An 11223-nucleotide genomic window follows, 5' to 3' on the forward strand; every position below is an offset into this window, starting at 1 on the left:
AAAAGTGAGCGCAAGCTCAGATCGGGGCTCTCCTTGGCCATTGTCGCACATCCTCAGAGACAATCATGTGACAACTGCTGTTGTCTGCAAAGGGACTTGGACTTTGTTATAAGCGCAAGGCCGAGGATCCCGTACGTACTCAGAATTCAGAAAGCTTTTAAGCGCAGGAGGCGCCCTATCCCCGCTCGCTCGCTCACTCCCCTGTTCACACGTGCAGTGCGGCTTGTCCGTCTGTTTATTTGTCAGCTTTGGCGAGACACGGGTGCTTGTGTATTAGCGTGAGCGTTTTTTATTCTGATCATGAACAGTTTAACAAGTCCGCAAAGGATCGAGGAAAGGTTTATCGCCAGCTGAAAAGAGACACAGCGCTTCGGCTGTGGAGACTTGTTCGGCTGGCGTTCGGAGAGTCGCGTTTTTCAGAATTGTATTGAGATCGTTTTCCACAGAGCTCAGATGTCAAAGCACAGCAGCAGCTCTCCACAGCGATCCTCTATAGCGCCCTTTCTCCCGCAGCTCCGTCCTCATTGGAAGGAAGCAAGAGTGAAAGGCTGAAGTGAAATAGAGCGGGGACGAAGGCAGTGAAGAGAGAGAACGTGGGAAGAAGAGAAAAACGCAAGGGAAAAAAAGCAGCGTCGTAAAAGAGGTGACGGAGCTGTCCTCTCAATAAGAAGGGTGCCAGCGAGCCTTGCTTTCGCTTACGGCCACACCCCCTTGAGCACGCCTGATCTCATCTGATCTCAGAAGCTAAACAGGGATGGGCCTGGTTAGTACTTGGATGGGAGACCGCCTGGGAATACCAAGTGCTGTAAGCTTTTAAGCGCAGGAGGCGCCCTATCCCCGCTCGCTCGCTCATTCCCCTGTTCACACGTGCAGTGCGGCTTGTCCGTCTGTTTATTTGTCAGCTTTGGCGAGACACGGGTGCTTGTGTATTAGCGTGAGCGTTTTTTATTCTGATCAGGAACAGTTTTACAAGTCCGCAAAGGATCGAGGAAAGGTTTATCGCCAGCTGAAAAGAGACACAGCGCTTCGGCTGTGGAGACTTGTTCGGCTGGCGTTCAGAGAGTCGCGTTTTTCAGAATTGTATTGAGATCGTTTTCCACAGAGCTCAGATGTCAAAGCACAGCAGCAGCTCTCCACAGCGATCCTCTATAGCGCCCTTTCTCCCGCAGCTCCGTCCTCATTGGAAGGAAGCAAAAGTGAAAGGCTGAAGTGAAATAGAGCGGGGACGAAGGCAGTGAAGAGAGAGAACGTGGGAAGAAGAGAAAAACGCAAGGGAAAAAAAGCAGCGTCGTAAAAGAGGTGACGGAGCTGTCCTCTCAATAAGAAGGGTGCCAGCGAGCCTTGCTCTCGCTTACGGCCACACCCCCTTGAGCACGCCTGATCTCGTCTGATCTCGGAAACTAAACAGGGATGGGCCTGGTTAGTACTTGGATGGGAGACCGCCTGGGAATACCAGGTGCTGTAAGCTTTTAAGCGCAGGAGGCGCCCTATCCCCGCTCGCTCGCTCATTCCCCTGTTCACACGTGCAGTGCGGCTTGTCCGTCTGTTTATTTGTCAGCTTTGGCGAGACACGGGTGTTTGTGTATTAGCGTGAGCGTTTTTTATTCTGATCATGAACAGTTTAACAAGTCCGCAAAGGATCGAGGAAAGGTTTATCGCCAGCTGAAAAGAGACACAGCGCTTCGGCTGTGGAGACTTGTTCGGCTGGCGTTCGGAGAGTCGCGTTTTTCAGAACTGTATTGAGATCGTTTTCCACAGAGCTCAGATGTCAAAGCACAGCAGCAGCTCTCCACAGCGATCCTCTATAGCGCCCTTTCTCCCGCAGCTCCGTCCTCATTGGAAGGAAGCAAGAGTGAAAGGCTGAAGTGAAATAGAGCGGGGACGAAGGCAGTGAAGAGAGAGAACGTGGGAAGAAGAGAAAAACGCAAGGGAAAAAGAGCAGCGTCATAAAAGAGGTGACGGAGCTGTCCTCTCAATAAGAAGGGTGCCAGCGAGCCTTGCTCTTGCTTACGGCCACACCCCCTTGAGCACGCCTGATCTCGTCTGATCTCTGAAGCTAAACAGGGATGGGCCTGGTTAGTACTTGGATGGGAGACCGCCTGGGAATACCAGGTGCTGTAAGCTTTTAAGCGCAGGAGGCGCCCTATCCCCGCTCGCTCGCTCATTCCCCTGTTCACACGTGCAGTGCGGCTTGTCCGTCTGTTTATTTGTCAGCTTTGGCGAGATACGGGTGCTTGTGTATTAGCGTGAGCGTTTTTTATTCTGATCAGGAACAGTTTTACAAGTCCGCAAAGGATCGAGGAAAGGTTTATCGCCAGCTGAAAAGAGACACAGCGCTTCGGCTGTGGAGACTTGTTCGGCTGGCGTTCGGAGAGTCGCGTTTTTCAGAATTGTATTGAGATCGTTTTCCACAGAGCTCAGATGTCAAAGCACAGCAGCAGCTCTCCACAGCGATCCTCTATAGCGCCCTTTCTCCCGCAGCTCCGTCCTCATTGGAAGGAAGCAAGAGTGAAAGGCTGAAGTGAAATAGAGCGGGGAGGAAGGCAGTGAAGAGAGAGAACGTGGGAAGAAGAGAAAAACGCAAGGGAAAAAAAGCAGCGTCGTAAAAGAGGTGACGGAGCTGTCCTCTCAATAAGAAGGGTGCCAGCGAGCGTTGGTATCGCTTACGGCCACACCCCCTTGAGCACGCCTGATCTCGTCTGATCTCGGAAGCTAAACAGGGGTGGGCCTGGTTAGTACTTGGATGGGAGACCGCCTGGGAATACCAGGTGCTGTAAGCTTTTAAGCGCAGGAGGCGCCCTATCCCCGCTCGCTCGCTCATTCCCCTGTTCACACGTGCAGTGCGGCTTGTCCGTCTGTTTATTTGTCAGCTTTGGCGAGACACGGGTGCTTGTGTATTAGCGTGAGCGTTTTTTATTCTGATCAGGAACAGTTTTACAAGTCCGCAAAGGATCGAGGAAAGGTTTATCGCCAGCTGAAAAGAGACACAGCGCTTCGGCTGTGGAGACTTGTTCGGCTGGCGTTCGGAGAGTCGCGTTTTTCAGAATTGTATTGAGATCGTTTTCCACAGAGCTCAGATGTCAAAGCACAGCAGCAGCTCTCCACAGCGATCCTCTATAGCGCCCTTTCTCCCGCAGCTCCGTCCTCATTGGAAGGAAGCAAAAGTGAAAGGCTGAAGTGAAATAGAGCGGGGACGAAGGCAGTGAAGAGAGAGAACGTGGGAAGAAGAGAAAAACGCAAGGGAAAAAAAGCAGCGTCGTAAAAGAGGTGACGGAGCTGTCCTCTCAATAAGAAGGGTGCCAGCGAGCCTTGCTCTTGCTTACGGCCACACCCCCTTGAGCACGCCTGATCTCGTCTGATCTCGGAAACTAAACAGGGATGGGCCTGGTTAGTACTTGGATGGGAGACCGCCTGGGAATACCAGGTGCTGTAAGCTTTTAAGCGCAGGAGGCGCCCTATCCCCGCTCGCTCGCTCATTCCCCTGTTCACACGTTCAGTGCGGCTTGTCCATATGTTTATTTGTCAGCTTTGGCGAGACACGGGTGCTTGTGTATTAGCGTGAGCGTTTTTTATTCTGATCAGGAACAGTTTTACAAGTCCGCAAAGGATCGAAGAAAGGTTTATCGCCAGCTGAAAAGAGACACAGCGCTTCGGCTGTGGAGACTTGTTCGGCTGGCGTTCGGAGAGTCGCGTTTTTCAGAATTGTATTGAGATCGTTTTCCACAGAGCTCAGATGTCAAAGCACAGCAGCAGCTCTCCACAGCGATCCTCTATAGCGCCCTTTCTCCCGCAGCTCCGTTATCATTGGAAGGAAGCAAGAGTGAAAGGCTGAAGTGAAATAGAGCGGGGACGAAGGCAGTGAAGAGAGAGAATGTGGGAAGAAGAGAAAAACGCAAGGGAAAAAAAGCAGCGTCGTAAAAGAGGTGACGGAGCTGTCCTCTCAATAAGAAGGGTGCCAGCAAGCCTTACTCTCGCTTACGGCCACACCCCCTTGAGCACGCCTGATCTCGTCTGATCTCGGAAGCTAGGGATGGGCCTGGTTAGTACTTGGATGGGAGACCGCCTGGGAATACCAGGTGCTGTAAGCCTTTAAGCGCAGGAGGCGCCCTATCCCTGCTCGCTCGCTCATTCCCCTGTTCACACGTGCAGTGCGGCTTGTCCGTCTGTTTATTTGTCAGCTTTGGCGAGACACGGGTGCTTGTGTATTAGCGTGAGCGTTTTTTATTCTGATCAGGAACAGTTTTACAAGTCCGCAAAAGATCGAAGAAAGGTTTATCGCCAGCTGAAAAGAGACACAGCGCTTTGGCTGTGGAGACTTGTTCGGCTGGCGTTCGGAGAGTCGCGTTTTTCAGAATTGTATTGAGATCGTTTTCCACAGAGCTCAGATGTCAAAGCACAGCAGCAGCTCTCCACAGCGATCCTCTATAGCCCCCTTTCTCCCGCAGCTCCGTCCTCATTGGAAGGAAGCAAGAGGGAAAGGCTGAAGTGAAATAGAGCGGGGACGAAGGCAGTGAAGAGAGAGAACGTGGGAAGAAGAGAAAAACGCAAGGGAAAAAAAGCAGCGTCGTAAAAGAGGTGACGGAGCTGTCCTCTCAATAAGAAGGGTGCCAGTGAGCCTTGCTCTCGCTTACGCCCACACCCCCTTGAGCACGCCTGATCTCGTCTGATCTCGGAAGCTAAACAGGGATGGGCCTGGTTAGTACTTGGATGGGAGACCGCCTGGGAATACCAGGTGCTGTAAGCTTTTAAGCGCAGGAGGCGCCCTATCCCCGCTCGCTCGCTCATTCCCCTGTTCACACGTGCAATGCGGCTTGTCCGTCTGTTTATTTGTCAGCTTTGGCGAGACACGGGTGTTTGTGTATTAGCGTGAGCGTTTTTTATTCTGATCATGAACAGTTTAACAAGTCCGCAAAGGATCGAGGAAAGGTTTATCGCCAGCTGAAAAGAGACACAGCGCTTCGGCTGTGGAGACTTGTTCGGCTGGCGTTCGGATTGTCGCGTTTTTCAGAACTGTATTGAGATCGTTTTCCACAGAGCTCAGATGTCAAAGCACAGCAGCAGCTCTCCACAGCGATCCTCTATAGCGCCCTTTCTCCCGCAGCTCCGTCCTCATTGGAAGGAAGCAAGAGTGAAAGGCTGAAGTGAAATGGAGCGGGAACGAAGGCAGTGAAGAGAGAGAACGTGGGAAGAAGAGAAAAACGCAAGGGAAAAAAAGCAGCGTCGTAAAAGAGGTGACGGAGCTGTCCTCTCAATAAGAAGGGTGCCAGCGAGCCTTGATCTTGCTTACGGCCACACCCCCTTGAGCACGCCTGATCTCATCTGTTCTCGAAAGCTAAACAGGGATGGGCCTGGTTAGTACTTGGATGGGAGACCGCCTGGGAATACCAGGTGCTGTAAGCTTTTAAGCGCAGGAGGCGCCCTATCCCCGCTCGCTCGCTCATTCCCCTGTTCACACGTTCAGTGCGGCTTGTCCGTCTGTTTATTTCTCAGCTTTGGCGAGACACGGGTGCTTGTGTATTAGCGTGAGCGTTTTTTATTCTGATCAGGAACAGTTTTACAAGTCCGCAAAGGATCGAGGAAAGGTTTATCGCCAGCTGAAAAGAGACACAGCGCTTCGGCTGTGGAGACTTGTTCGGCTGGCGTTCGGAGAGTCGCGTTTTTCAGAATTGTATTGAGATCGTTTTCCACAGAGCTCAGATGTCAAAGCACAGCAGCAGCTCTCCACAGCGATCCTCTATAGCGCCCTTTCTCCCGCAGCTCCGTCCTCATTGGAAGGAAGCAAAAGTGAAAGGCTGAAGTGAAATAGAGCGGGGACGAAGGCAGTGAAGAGAGAGAACGTGGGAAGAAGAGAAAAACGCAAGAGAAAAAAAGCAGCGTCGTAAAAGAGGTGACGGAGCTGTCCTCTCAATAAGAAGGGTGCCAGCGAACCTTGCTCTCGCTTACGGCCACACCCCCTTGAGCACACCTGATCTCATCTGATCTCAGAAGCTAAACAGGGATGGGCCTGGTTAGTGCTTGGATGGGAGACCGCCTGGGAATACCAGGTGCTGTAAGCTTTTAAGCGCAGGAGGCGCCCTATCCCTGCTCGCTCGCTCATTCCCCTGTTCACACGTGCAGTGCAGCTTGTCCGTCTGTTTATTTCTCAGCTTTGGCGAGACACGGGTGCTTGTGTATTAGCGTGAGCGTTTTTTATTCTGATCAGGAACAGTTTTACAAGTCCGCAAAGGATCGAAGAAAGGTTTATCGCCAGCTGAAAAGAGACACAGCGCTTCGGCTGTGGAGACTTGTTCGGCTGGCGTTCGGAGAGTCGCGTTTTTCAGAATTGTATTGAGATCGTTTTCCACAGAGCTCAGATGTCAAAGCACAGCAGCAGCTCTCCACAGCGATCCTCTATAGCGCCCTTTCTCCCGCAGCTCCGTCCTCATTGGAAGGAAGCAAGAGTGAAAGGCTGAAGTGAAATAGAGCGGGGATGAAGGCAGTGAAGAGAGAGAACGTGGGAAGAAGAGAAAAACGCAAGGGAAAAAAAGCAGCGTCGTAAAAGAGGTGACGGAGCTGTCCTCTCAATAAGAAGGGTGCCAGCGAGCCTTGATCTTGCTTACGGCCACACCCCCTTGAGCACGCCTGATCTCATCTGTTCTCAAAAGCTAAACAGGGATGGGCCTGGTTAGTACTTGGATGGGAGACCGCCTGGGAATACCAGGTGCTGTAAGCTTTTAAGCGCAGGAGGCGCCCTATCCCCGCTCGCTCGCTCATTCCCCTGTTCACACGTGCAGTGCGGCTTGTCCGTCTGTTTATTTGTCAGCTTTGGCGAGACACGGGTGCTTGTGTATTAGCGTGAGCGTTTTTTATTCTGATCAGGAACAGTTTTACAAGTCCGCAAAGGATCGAGGAAAGGTTTATCGCCAGCTGAAAAGAGACACAGCGCTTCGGCTGTGGAGACTTGTTCGGCTGGCGTTCGGAGAGTCGCGTTTTTCAGAATTGTATTGAGATCGTTTTCCACAGAGCTCAGATGTCAAAGCACAGCAGCAGCTCTCCACAGCGATCCTCTATAGCGCCCTTTCTCCCGCAGCTCCGTCCTCATTGGAAGGAAGCAAAAGTGAAAGGCTGAAGTGAAATAGAGCGGGGACGAAGGCAGTGAAGAGAGAGAACGTGGGAAGAAGAGAAAAACGCAAGGGAAAAAAAGCAGCGTCGTAAAAGAGGTGACGGAGCTGTCCTCTCAATAAGAAGGGTGCCAGCGAGCCTTGCTCTCGCTTACGGCCACACCCCCTTGAGCACGCCTGATCTCGTCTGATCTCGGAAACTAAACAGGGATGGGCCTGGTTAGTACTTGGATGGGAGACCGCTTGGGAATACCAGGTGCTGTAAGCATTTAAGCGCAGGAGGCGCCCTATCCCCGCTCGCTCGCTCATTCCCCTGTTCACACGTTCAGTGCGGCTTGTCCATATGTTTATTTGTCAGCTTTGGCGAGACACGGGTGCTTGTGTATTAGCGTGAGCGTTTTTTATTCTGATCAGGAACAGTTTTACAAGTCCGCAAAGGATCGAAGAAAGGTTTATCGCCAGCTGAAAAGAGACACAGCGCTTCGGCTGTGGAGACTTGTTCGGCTGGCGTTCGGAGAGTCGCGTTTTTCAGAATTGTATTGAGATCGTTTTCAACAGAGCTCAGATGTCAAAGCACAGCAGCAGCTCTCCACAGCGATCCTCTATAGCGCCCTTTCTCCCGCAGCTCCGTCCTCATTGGAAGGAAGCAAGAGTGAAAGGCTGAATTGAAATAGAGCGGGGATGAAGGCAGTGAAGAGAGAGAACGTGGGAAGAAGAGAAAAACGCAAGGGAAAAAAAGCAGCGTCGTAAAAGAGGTGACGGAGCTGTCCTCTCAATAAGAAGGGTGCCAGCGAGCCTTGCTCTCGCTTACGGCCACACCCCCTTGAGCACGCCTGATCTCGTCTGATCTCGGAAGCTAAACAGGGATGGGCCTGGTTAGTACTTGGATGGGAGACCGCCTGGGAATACCAGGTGCTGTAAGCTTTTAAGCGCAGGAGGCGCCCTATCCCCGCTCGCTCGCTCATTCCCCTGTTCACACGTGCAGTGCGGCTTGTCCGTCTGTTTATTTGTCAGCTTTGGCGAGACACGGGTGCTTGTGTATTAGCGTGAGCGTTTTTTATTCTGATCAGGAACAGTTTTACAAGTCCGCAAAGGATCGAAGAAAGGTTTATCGCCAGCTGAAAAGAGACACAGCGCTTCGGCTGTGGAGACTTGTTCGGCTGGCGTTCGGAGAGTCGCGTTTTTCAGAATTGTATTGAGATCGTTTTCCACAGAACTCAGATGTCAAAGCACAGCAGCAGCTCTCCACAGCGATCCTCTATAGCGCCCTTTCTCCCGCAGCTCCGTCCTCATTGGAAGGAAGCAAGAGTGAAAGGCTGAAGTGAAATAGAGCGGGGACGAAGGCAGTGAAGAGAGAGAACGTGGGAAGAAGAGAAAAACGCAAGGGAAAAAAAGCAGCGTCGTAAAAGAGGTGATGGAGCTGTCCTCTCAATAAGAAGGGTGCCAGCGAGCCTTGCTCTTGCTTACGGCCACACCCCCTTGAGCACGCCTGATCTCATCTGATCTTGGAAGCTAAACAGGGATGGGCCTGGTTAGTACTTAGATGGGAGACCGCCTGGGAATACCAGGTGCTGTAAGCTTTTAAGCGCAGGAGGCGCCCTATCCCCGCTCGCTCGCTCATTCCCCTGTTCACACGTGCAGTGCGGCTTGTCCGTCTGTTTATTTCTCAGCTTTGGCGAGACACGGGTGCTTGTGTATTAGCGTGAGCGTTTTTTATTCTGATCAGGAACAGTTTTACAAGTCCGCAAAGGATCGAGGAAAGGTTTATCGCCAGCTGAAAAGAGACACAGCGCTTCGGCTGTGGAGACTTGTTCGGCTGGCGTTCGGAGAGTCGCGTTTTTCAGAATTGTATTGAGATCGTTTTCCACAGAGCTCAGATGTCAAAGCACAGCAGCAGCTCTCCACAGCGATCCTCTATAGCGCCCTTTCTCCCGCAGCTCCGTCCTCATTGGAAGGAAGCAAAAGTGAAAGGCTGAAGTGAAATAGAGCGGGGACGAAGGCAGTGAAGAGAGAGAACGTGGGAAGAAGAGAAAAACGCAAGAGAAAAAAAGCAGCGTCGTAAAAGAGGTGACGGAGCTGTCCTCTCAATAAGAAGGGTGCCAGCGAACCTTGCTCTCGCTTACGGCCACACCCCCTTGAGCACACCTGATCTCATCTGATCTCAGAAGCTAAACAGGGATGGGCCTGGTTAGTACTTGGATGGGAGACCGCCTGGGAATACCAGGTGCTGTAAGCTTTTAAGCGCAGGAGGCGCCCTATCCCTGCTCGCTCGCTCATTCCCCTGTTCACACGTGCAGTGCAGCTTGTCCGTCTGTTTATTTCTCAGCTTTGGCGAGACACGGGTGCTTGTGTATTAGCGTGAGCGTTTTTTATTCTGATCAGGAACAGTTTTACAAGTCCGCAAAGGATCGAAGAAAGGTTTATCGCCAGCTGAAAAGAGACACAGCGCTTCGGCTGTGGAGACTTGTTCGGCTGGCGTTCGGAGAGTCGCGTTTTTCAGAATTGTATTGAGATCGTTTTCCACAGAGCTCAGATGTCAAAGCACAGCAGCAGCTCTCCACAGCGATCCTCTATAGCGCCCTTTCTCCCGCAGCTCCGTCCTCATTGGAAGGAAGCAAAAGTGAAAGGCTGAAGTGAAATAGAGCGGGGACGAAGGCAGTGAAGAGAGAGAACGTGGGAAGAAGAGAAAAACGCAAGGGAAAAAAAGCAGCGTCGTAAAAGAGGTGATGGAGCTGTCCTCTCAATAAGAAGGGTGCCAGCGAGCCTTGCTCTTGCTTACGGCCACACCCCCTTGAGCACGCCTGATCTCATCTGATCTCGGAAGCTAAACAGGGATGGGCCTGGTTAGTACTTGGATGGGAGACCGCCTGGGAATACCAGGTGCTGTAAGCTTTTAAGCGCAGGAGGCGCCCTATCCCCGCTCGCTTGCTCATTCCCCTGTTCACACGTGCAGTGCGGCTTGTCCGTCTGTTTATTTGTCAGCTTTGGCGAGACACGGGTGCTTGTGTATTAGCGTGAGCGTTTTTTATTCTGATCAGGAACAGTTTTACAAGTCCGCAAAGGATCGAGGAAAGGTTTATCGCCAGCTGAAAAGAGACACAGCGCTTTGGCTGTGGAGACTTGTTCGGCTGGCGTTCGGAGAGTCGCGTTTTTCAGAATTGTATTGAGATCGTTTTCCACAGAGCTCAGATGTCAAAGCACAGCAGCAGCTCTCCACAGCGATCATCTATAGCGCCCTTTCTCCCGCAGCTCCGTCCTCATTGGAAGGAAGCAAGAGTGAAAGGCTGAAGTGAAATAGAGCGGGGACGAAGGCAGTGAAGAGAGAGAACGTGGGAAGAAGAGAAAAACGCAAGGGAAAAAAAGCAGCGTCGTAAAAGAGGTGACGGAGCTGTCCTCTCAATAAGAAGGGTGCCAGCGAGCCTTGATCTCGCTTACGGCCACACCCCCTTGAGCACGCCTGATCTCATCTGATCTCGGAAGCTAAACAGGGATGGGCCTGGTTAGTACTTGGATGGGAGACCGCCTGGGAATACCAGGTGCTGTAAGCTTTTAAGCGCAGGAGGCGCCCTATCCCCGCTCGCTCGCTCATTCCCCTGTTCACACGTGCAGTGCGGCTTGTCCGTCTGTTTATTTGTCAGCTTTGGCGAGACACGGGTGCTTGTGTATTAGCGTGAGCGTTTTTTATTCTGATCAGGAACAGTTTTACAAGTCCGCAAAGGATCGAAGAAAGGTTTATCGCCAGCTGAAAAGAGACACAGCGCTTCGGCTGTGGAGACTTGTTCGGCTGGCGTTCGGAGAGTCGCGTTTTTCAGAATTGTATTGAGATCGTTTTCCACAGAGCTCAGATGTCAAAGCACAGCAGCAGCTCTCCACAGCGATCCTCTATAGCGCCCTTTCTCCCGCAGCTCCGTCCTCATTGGAAGGAAGCAAGAGTGAAAGGCTGAAGTGAAATAGAGCAGGGACGAAGGCAGTGAAGAGAGACAACGTGGGAAGAAGAGAAAAACGCAAGAGAAAAAAAGCAGCGTCGTAAAAGAGGTGACGGAGCTGTCCTCTCAATAAGAAGGGTGCCAGCGAGCCTTGCTCTCGCTTACGGCCACACCCCCTTGAGCACGCCTGATCTTGT

The 11223-nt window shown here is 51.9% G+C and overlaps 16 non-coding genes and 1 pseudogene across 16 annotated transcripts in view; all 17 read left to right on the top strand.

Annotated features, from left to right (window-relative positions):
- Nucleotides 1-693: 693 nt before the first annotated feature.
- Nucleotides 694-812, top strand: LOC138245005 (5S ribosomal RNA). Its single transcript, XR_011193622.1, has one exon. It is a non-coding gene; the product is annotated as a 5S ribosomal RNA (ribosomal RNA).
- Nucleotides 813-1349: 537 nt separating this feature from the next.
- Nucleotides 1350-1468, top strand: LOC138217015 (5S ribosomal RNA). The gene has a single exon (XR_011180728.1). It is a non-coding gene; the product is annotated as a 5S ribosomal RNA (ribosomal RNA).
- A 537-nt stretch (nucleotides 1469-2005) lies between these two features.
- LOC138244962 (5S ribosomal RNA) lies at nucleotides 2006-2124 on the top strand. Its single transcript, XR_011193579.1, has one exon. It is a non-coding gene; the product is annotated as a 5S ribosomal RNA (ribosomal RNA).
- Nucleotides 2125-2661: 537 nt separating this feature from the next.
- LOC138244850 (5S ribosomal RNA) lies at nucleotides 2662-2780 on the top strand. Its single transcript, XR_011193465.1, has one exon. It is a non-coding gene; the product is annotated as a 5S ribosomal RNA (ribosomal RNA).
- Nucleotides 2781-3317: 537 nt separating this feature from the next.
- Nucleotides 3318-3436, top strand: LOC138217016 (5S ribosomal RNA). Its single transcript, XR_011180729.1, has one exon. It is a non-coding gene; the product is annotated as a 5S ribosomal RNA (ribosomal RNA).
- Nucleotides 3437-3973: 537 nt separating this feature from the next.
- On the top strand, nucleotides 3974-4088 carry LOC138218799 (5S ribosomal RNA; annotated as a pseudogene).
- Nucleotides 4089-4625: 537 nt separating this feature from the next.
- On the top strand, nucleotides 4626-4744 carry LOC138217280 (5S ribosomal RNA). Its single transcript, XR_011180992.1, has one exon. It is a non-coding gene; the product is annotated as a 5S ribosomal RNA (ribosomal RNA).
- A 537-nt stretch (nucleotides 4745-5281) lies between these two features.
- On the top strand, nucleotides 5282-5400 carry LOC138217461 (5S ribosomal RNA). The gene has a single exon (XR_011181173.1). It is a non-coding gene; the product is annotated as a 5S ribosomal RNA (ribosomal RNA).
- Nucleotides 5401-5937: 537 nt separating this feature from the next.
- LOC138218468 (5S ribosomal RNA) lies at nucleotides 5938-6056 on the top strand. Its single transcript, XR_011181508.1, has one exon. It is a non-coding gene; the product is annotated as a 5S ribosomal RNA (ribosomal RNA).
- Nucleotides 6057-6593: 537 nt separating this feature from the next.
- On the top strand, nucleotides 6594-6712 carry LOC138216681 (5S ribosomal RNA). Its single transcript, XR_011180393.1, has one exon. It is a non-coding gene; the product is annotated as a 5S ribosomal RNA (ribosomal RNA).
- A 537-nt stretch (nucleotides 6713-7249) lies between these two features.
- Nucleotides 7250-7368, top strand: LOC138217587 (5S ribosomal RNA). The gene has a single exon (XR_011181299.1). It is a non-coding gene; the product is annotated as a 5S ribosomal RNA (ribosomal RNA).
- Nucleotides 7369-7905: 537 nt separating this feature from the next.
- On the top strand, nucleotides 7906-8024 carry LOC138244137 (5S ribosomal RNA). Its single transcript, XR_011192751.1, has one exon. It is a non-coding gene; the product is annotated as a 5S ribosomal RNA (ribosomal RNA).
- Nucleotides 8025-8561: 537 nt separating this feature from the next.
- On the top strand, nucleotides 8562-8680 carry LOC138216581 (5S ribosomal RNA). The gene has a single exon (XR_011180293.1). It is a non-coding gene; the product is annotated as a 5S ribosomal RNA (ribosomal RNA).
- A 537-nt stretch (nucleotides 8681-9217) lies between these two features.
- LOC138244023 (5S ribosomal RNA) lies at nucleotides 9218-9336 on the top strand. The gene has a single exon (XR_011192637.1). It is a non-coding gene; the product is annotated as a 5S ribosomal RNA (ribosomal RNA).
- A 537-nt stretch (nucleotides 9337-9873) lies between these two features.
- LOC138216630 (5S ribosomal RNA) lies at nucleotides 9874-9992 on the top strand. Its single transcript, XR_011180342.1, has one exon. It is a non-coding gene; the product is annotated as a 5S ribosomal RNA (ribosomal RNA).
- Nucleotides 9993-10529: 537 nt separating this feature from the next.
- LOC138216641 (5S ribosomal RNA) lies at nucleotides 10530-10648 on the top strand. The gene has a single exon (XR_011180353.1). It is a non-coding gene; the product is annotated as a 5S ribosomal RNA (ribosomal RNA).
- Nucleotides 10649-11185: 537 nt separating this feature from the next.
- The window catches only part of LOC138216855 (5S ribosomal RNA), a 119-nt gene continuing 81 nt past the window's right edge, over nucleotides 11186-11223 (top strand). The window contains exon 1 of the ribosomal RNA XR_011180568.1: nucleotides 11186-11223. This exon is cut by the window's right edge and continues 81 nt beyond it. This is a non-coding gene — a ribosomal RNA (5S ribosomal RNA).

The sequence above is a fragment of the Lepisosteus oculatus genome, chromosome 14 (assembly GCF_040954835.1).
Source record: "Lepisosteus oculatus isolate fLepOcu1 chromosome 14, fLepOcu1.hap2, whole genome shotgun sequence".
NCBI classification, from domain to species: Eukaryota; Metazoa; Chordata; class Actinopteri; order Semionotiformes; family Lepisosteidae; genus Lepisosteus; species Lepisosteus oculatus.